This window comes from Dryas octopetala, chromosome 2 (genome assembly GCF_963921425.1).
Source record: "Dryas octopetala chromosome 2, drDryOcto1.1, whole genome shotgun sequence".
NCBI lineage: Eukaryota > Viridiplantae > Streptophyta > Magnoliopsida > Rosales > Rosaceae > Dryas > Dryas octopetala.
The window spans coordinates 2842617-2850192 of NC_141367.1; the positions used below are offsets into that span (position 1 = coordinate 2842617).

The window sequence follows — 7576 nt, forward strand, 5'->3', positions numbered from 1 at the left end:
GTTATGGATGCAATTACATTCAGATATTTGATAAGTCTGGTAGTTTCAGAAAAACTCGACATGCAACTTATGGATGTTGTTTGCATACTTAAGATTTGGTTTTGAGATCCATCTCTCTCTCTCTCTCTCTCTCTCTCTCTCTCTCTCTCTCTCATTTTTTGTGTGCCTTTGTTTCTTAAATTTTCCATGTCAAAATTATGGTATATTCAATTAAATTACTCTATTTATGCCTTTGATCCATCTCTCTATCTCTCTCTCATTTCCAGATCTGATAATTTAATTTTGAGCCTTTTATTCCACTTCGAGGCTGGTTAGAGGTACGAGGCTGGTGGGCGCAGCACAGCTGGTGGTGTGAGGGAGAGAGGCATGCCGCCACCGGCGATGGGTTTTAGGTTGTTAAGGAAATCAGTGAGTTTGAATGTGTTGAAATCAATGGGTTTGAATCTGTTATGTGTTGATTTTGAATGGGTTCTTTTGCAGTTATCTCCTCCATGAATCAATGGGTTCTTTTGCAGCCCTGCACAAAACCCATCTGACTGTAAAATTGCTGAGTTATCTTCTCCAGGCTTATACGTACTTGCTCCCATTTGACTTTAAAAGCAACAAAACCCACATCTGCCTTTTCTTCTGAGATCTTGGGTTTGACTCCATTAGATTGGTTTTTTCCTACTTGAATTTTCTTTTAGTTTTGGATAATAAAAAAGAAAATAAAATTGTGGGAGGATAGCAGAACAAGATTTGGAGGTGGGATGAGGGGTTTGATATTTGAGGATGGGGCCAACGGGGGAGAGAGCGAAGGAGAGAGATCAAATGATGGTGGACTTTCTCGTCTACTGGTGGAATTCAGGTTATAAAGTATATATATAGAGAGGTATTTTGGTCACAGAAAATGCAAAAGAGCTAGTAAAGTTTTTGGGAAGGGGGTTCAAAAAGCTTAAGTTGTATTAAATAGGGCTATTTAATTAAATTGCTTTTTTTTTTTCTTGGTATGATTGCTTATTTCTTTTTTTTCTTTTTTGTTTATTCAATTATTATTTTTTAAATGTATTATTTTTTTATTATTTTTTGTCTATGTGGCATTTTTTTAAAGCCATGTCAGTGTGCCACGTCGACAAATAATGGCCTCCTAGACAGAAAACTTGACGGAGGTATGTCGGTGTAAGCTTGAGGTATTTGCGTATAATTTGCTCTTAAAAAAAACAAAAAAAATATCACAACTCTCCTTCATCTTCTTCTTCCAGCAGATACCCAATAGCCCCACCATCCCTTTCTTCCTCTTCTTCTTCCTCCTCCTCCCTCACCCGCCCACATCCACCCACACCTACTTTCTTTCTCTTCTTACTCTCCTTCATCTTCCTTGTGCGGACCACCTCCTCCATCACCTCCCCTTCTTCTTCTTTGTCTTCCCCTTTAGCCATAAGCAAAAGAAAATGGAAGAAATCCACCCCATTTAAACTCATCACCTCTTCATCACCCACCCCACTGAAAATTGAAGAAATCCAGTTATGAATTCCATAAATAAAAAATAAATAAACTCACAAATTCAAGAAAAACAAGAATTTTAAAACCCACAAATTGATTTCCATGGCTGCCCACTCGCCCACAATTGCGGCTTTCGCGCGACCACCCACTCACACATATCCACAACCACTTCTTCCCCTCAATTCGGATCTAAAACCACAACCACACCCACGCCGTTGCAGTTAGCACTGAACCCCCATTAGAACAAACATCCAACACAACAAAAAATCATCTCGATCTGGAAAAAAGATAAAATGGGATTCTTATCCAAAATCACAACTCATACCCAAAAGTCTTGTACTTGATTACAATGGAGTGGAGATTCTTACCCAAATCTCATCCAATCGGGTTTAGCTAATCTTTTGCTTGAGAGTGGGTGGGACGGGAGTGGGTCTGCACATATTTAGATATGAGTCTAGATGGGTGAAGGAGTGGGCGCTGACATGGTCGACCTCAACACCGACTGCAACACATTCAACTATGGCGTCGCATCCTTTGATTTCTTTGATGGTAGCTTCCCTTCCCTTATCAGACCCACCCCCCTTCCCCGCGTTCTGTCAACTGGTTAGAGATAGATGGATCTGTTTCATCTCCAATTTTTCTTTAATCTATTGATTTTTTTTTTAAGGGTAAAGGCATGGGTGGGTGAAGGAGGAGGGGAGGAAGAAGAAGGAGGAGGGGGTCGGATTGGGGGTTGCTGGAAATTTTTTAGTGTTTTATATTTTATATTTATTTATGTTTTAATATTTATAAATATTTTGATGATTTTTTGAATGATTTTGTTATCTACGTGGCACTATTAATCCACATGGTAAAAATGTGGCATCCACATCATTAAAAAAGTCCAGTCAGCAAAAGCCACGCAAGTACTTAACTGACGGACGTTTATTTTTCAAGTTAGATCTTAATTCAGGTACACTTTTGAAAAAATAATTTATTCAGGGACTCAGTTAAAATGGCACATAATTAAGTTTTTTTTTTTTTTTTTAACAATAACATTGCATTAACACAGCCAAAAGGCAAAGAGAATTAATACAAGGTTATGGCAAGAAGCCGTACAACAATAGAGCCAAAAAGATAAACGCTTACAACAAAATAAGAGCCTGACCTCGTAACGTCGGCATCGAGCAGACGCTAAACGCTTAGCGAACTAGGCGCGTTTGGATCCACAATCCAACCAACATCTCTAAATCGAGTCTGACAGTAGCCCAAGGTAGCAAATCGGGCAATTGTAACTGGCAGGACTGGTACCGGCAAGCATAGTAACCTCCCTACACCGTGTGATGAGAATCAAAGCAAAACTGGAAGAAAAAGCTCCAAAGAGCAACTAAGCGTCACTAAAGCAGGATTCGACGCTGCGCAACGTGCAGATAGCTCACAACACCATAGACAAACCAAACTAGAGCGATCATAAAAAAGCTCTCTTTTATTAAGATGAAAAAGCTCTCACATGGAGAGATGAAAAAACTCTCACAAAGAGGGAAGAGAATATCTCAAAAGTGAAGAAGAAAAGGAGACGGAAGAGGCGGGGGTAGGAGCGGTGGGCCTGTGAGGAACACAGGAGCCACCACCCTTGAAAATACTTGGCTGAGAGAGATAGGAGTAAGGAGAGAGAACAGAGCATTTGGGGGTGACGGCTAGGGTTTTTTTTTTAAGTACCAACTTTCATATAGTTAAGTAAGTTAAGTGTATTTATTAAACTTATGCTTAATTTTAAACACACTATTATTCTTTTCTAAAATTATAAAAATTATTTTCAGGGGAGTTTGCTTTACTAGAAAATGCTACAGTAAAATAATTTAATAATAAGAATAAAACAATAAAATAATAATTTCATAAAATTTAAATAAAATAAATCAAAACCCTACTCACTCTCACTCTCTCCAATGACTGACATTGCCTCTCTCTCGAAAATGCAATCCTTATCAGCCTTCTCAACCACCACCTCACTCTCACTTTGCTCAGACTGCTCTCACTCAGATGAGAGCGTTGTTCCAAAACCTCGACGGCCCTCGCTTACGTCATCATTCGTTCACCGCAAGCCCACCATGCCCAAGCTCAAGATTCGTTGCTCTGCCGCCCAAGCCCAGGCCCAATCGGCAAAGCCTTAGAAGGCTAAGCTCTGGGTCGGCCGCTTTGAGGAAGGCATCACCGACATTGTCGAGAGGTTTACGGAGTCCATCTCCTTCGACAAAGCCCTCTACAAGCATGAAATCATGGGCAGTAAAGCTCACGCTTCCTTGCTTGCCAAACAGGTTTTACTTTCTCTTTTTCTTGTTTTTTTTTTTTTTTAATTCTCTCAAAAATTTGATTTTTTTGGGGTCTTGGTTACGGAAATTGTTGTTCTGTTTGTGTAGGGGTTGATCACTATTCCCGACCGGGATAGCATATTCGAAGGACTCGACGAGATCGAGAAGCGAATTGAGAGTAGCGAGTTCGAAAGGCTGACTGACAGAGAAGACTTGCACATGAACATTGAGGCTACGCTGATCGATTTGATTGGCCAGCCGGCGAAGAAGCTCCACCCGGCTCGGAGCCGAAACGATCAGATCCTAACCGATTTCTGATTGTGGTGCCGTGACGCGATGGAAGCGATTAGTGCAAGGATTAAGCACCTTCAGGTGTCGTTGGTCTGCTTGGCGATGAAGAATGAGGGTGTGATTGTGCCTGGCTACATGCATTTGCCGAGGGCGCAACCTGTGTTGCTTCAGCATTTGCTCTTGGCATTTGTGGAGCAGGTTTGGCTCTGTCAAAGTTGTGTGCTTGTGTTTGAAATCAACATGCATTGTAGAAAAAAAGGTAAATTACAATTTAATACCTCAACTTTACCTCAGATTTCAAGTTAGTACCTCAAGTTCAAAAAAGTTGCAATTTCATGCCTCAACTTTCATTTTGTTTCAAGTTAATACCTCTGTTAGTCTTGCCGTCAAAAAAGTCGTTATCTGATGACGTGGCACACCACTAAAGGCTTCATTTCAATTTAGTACCTCAACTTTACCATGTTTTTCAAGTTCATACCTCAAGTTTAAAAACTTGCAAATAAATAAATGTTTTTCAGTTTTTATCTCAACTTCATCCCAACTTGTGACCCATCAAATCTTCACCAAAATCAACAATTTTATACTCATTTTGAAGTTATGAATCTCCTCTTTATAACCATATAGAAATAATTCAAAAAAGAGATATGAAACGTGAAATAAGTAGTCACAAATTAGGCTACCCGAAATTGTCAATTTGTTTGGAAAGTTTGGCACTTTCGGGTAGCCTACTTTGTGACCAATTATCTTGGGTTTCATAACTCCTTTTTGCATGATTTTTATATGGTTGTAAAGAGAAGATTCATAGCTTCAAAATGAGTATAAGATTGATAATTTTGGTAGAGATTTGATGGGTAAAAAACTGGGGTGAAGTTGAGATAAAAACTGGAATACATTTCTTTATTTGCAAGTTTTTGAACTTGAGATATGAACTTGAAAAATATGATAAAGTTGAGGTACTAAATTGAAATAAAGCCTTTTAGTGGTGTGTCACGTTATCAGATAACGACATTTTTGACGACAAGACTAACGGAGGTATTAACTTGAAACAAAATGAAAATTGAGGCATGAAATTGCAACTTTTTGAACTTGAGGTACTAACTTGAAATCCGAGGTAAAGTTGAGGTATGAAATTGTAATTTACCCTAGAAAAAACTATTAAGAGTGAGAGGTCCCTAAAACCCTAAACCCTAAACCCTAAACACAGCTTGAAAGTGAAAAAGGACGATTGAACTAAAAAAATATTTGCTCAGTTAGCTCCTACTTTTTTAATGATATTACTCCTTCATCTTTTATTATTGTTTTAATTTTTTTTTATTGGTCGATTAAAGAACTTTTTTCTTTTAAATTTAACATAGAATGACCATTAAATAATTTTTTTTCTTCATATTATTAATTATATGTCATTTTTATTATTTCTATAAATTTTTTGTGATACTTAAAAATTAATCTTTTAGGTAAAAAAATAGAAACTGAGTGTTTGCTTAATCTATTTATATATATATATACATTTATTGTGCTATGGTATATGTTTTATAATCATTCATTATTTGTAATGTTTCTAGTGGCTTCATAGTGGTTAGGTGTTATTACTGTGTAAATTGGCATGCTGGGTGTTTATGAAGTTGTTTGCGTGACCTCTATTATATGCTTGCTCTTTAGAAGAGTAAAATCTAGCTAGGCATCTTTTTGTTGTGTACTTGTGTAGCTTGAATGGGATGCTAGTCGTTTACTAGATTGTAGAATGAGGTTGAATTTTTGCCCTTTAGGTACTTGTGCATTGGCTGGCACTGGACTTCCAAATGATCGATTTATGACCTCCGATGCTTTAGGCTTCACTGCTCCTATGAGTAACAGGTATGTCTCTTCGTACGAATCTTTGGTTTAAATCAAAGTTGATCTCTTTTTGTGCGTTTGCAGCATGGAGCTTCATAATCCCTCCATGTTTCATTGGCATTTTGCAAAAGATGCTGTAAGCTGGCCAATTAATTAACTGATCAGTCAATTGCTTTGAAATATTCCTTGTACCATTTCTTTTTCCATATTTCCCTCCCAATGCATGTGAGGCATATCAACACACACAATAAACGTTGAATGGTTTCCATTGTTTGTCATTCTAATGAACAAATTGTAAGGAACTCTAAGAAAAAACCTATCTTTGACAGCGTGAAGACAATTTTGGGGATGCTTGAAGTGTCTGCAGAGTTTGCACTGAACATTACTTTTAATAATGAGAGAATACAAAAGGTTTTACCTGTTGGTCATCTTGATGCCACAACGCTTGCTGATTATCTCGTGAAGAAGGCAAGTTTTATTGATCAACCTTCTTTTTCACCAATTAGACAAGCTTAGACCTTTTCAAATTATCCTTCATACTTAGAAATTTAGTTCTATAATTGCAGCTATCCATGTAACTATTCAAACTCTTTAGATCAATGATCTCAATGACCCATTTTATGCATCTGAAAATGACTTGTCTAGATTTATTGAAGTTAGGGTTTCTTTGTATTTGCTATAATTTTCAATTATTGCATTCCCTTGTTTACTAAAGCTGGAAAAGAAAAATGACTTGAAGTTATCCATATAACTGTTATGTGGGGAGAGAAATGACTCAAAAAATTGGAAGAGAAAGGTGGTAGCTAGTGCATCCACTGTCTGAGATAAGGGAGATAAGATATGGTGGGGTATATATCGCAATACTAATCTATAAATAGGTGCATGCATTCTGTTCTTGATCAGTTGAGGAGTATATTACTGCCTGCATTATGCTCTTAATCAGTTGAGGAGTATAATTACTGTATGCATTATGTTCTTAATTAGTGTCTGTAGTCTTGTGCCTAAATCATGGTGGTCTATAGTTTGTACTAAAATATTTTACCCTTCCCATGATGTTATAAATAAAAAGTCCAAAATTCTTTTCATAATTTCTATTGAAGTTGCGTTTCTGGTTTTATGCAGGAAATTCTTTTCATAATTTCTATTGAAATTGCGTTTTTGGTTTTATGCAGGGAGTACCTTTCTGAACTTGTCATGACATAGTTGGAAGGGCGGTAGCCTTGTGCGTCTCAAAAAACTGCCAGCTTCAAGAGTTAAGTCTTGATGAGATAAGACTTCCAGTGTTTGACAAGGATGTATACGAGTTTCTTGGTGTAGAGAATGCAGTTAAGAAATTTTGCTCATATGGTTCCACAGGGTCATCATGCATTGCCAGTCAACTTGAACACTGGGTTACTAAACTTGAAATCCCCAAAGGGGCCTAACCAACGAATGATGCTAGAGATATATAATGTGGAGTGCTAACAACAATTAGGAAACTATCACTGAAAAATTTGAATTAGTGCTTTTCTGAGGATCAAATAGTCTTGGAATAGGTGGATTCAGTGAGGCCTTTTTGTTAGGACGCCGCCACTCCCTTAACTTTCTTTCGAACTGGGAATAACAAATTTTCAAAGTTAGAATTTTTATTAAGTATGAAATTGATAAACAAAACAAGTTGTGTAAGACTTACTTTTGGCTTC

The 7576-nt window shown here is 37.4% G+C and overlaps 1 pseudogene; it reads left to right on the top strand.

Annotated features, from left to right (window-relative positions):
• The first annotated feature begins 3434 nt into the window (after positions 1–3434).
• LOC147292500 (argininosuccinate lyase, chloroplastic-like) lies at positions 3435–7097 on the top strand (annotated as a pseudogene).
• Positions 7098–7576: the final 479 nt, after the last annotated feature.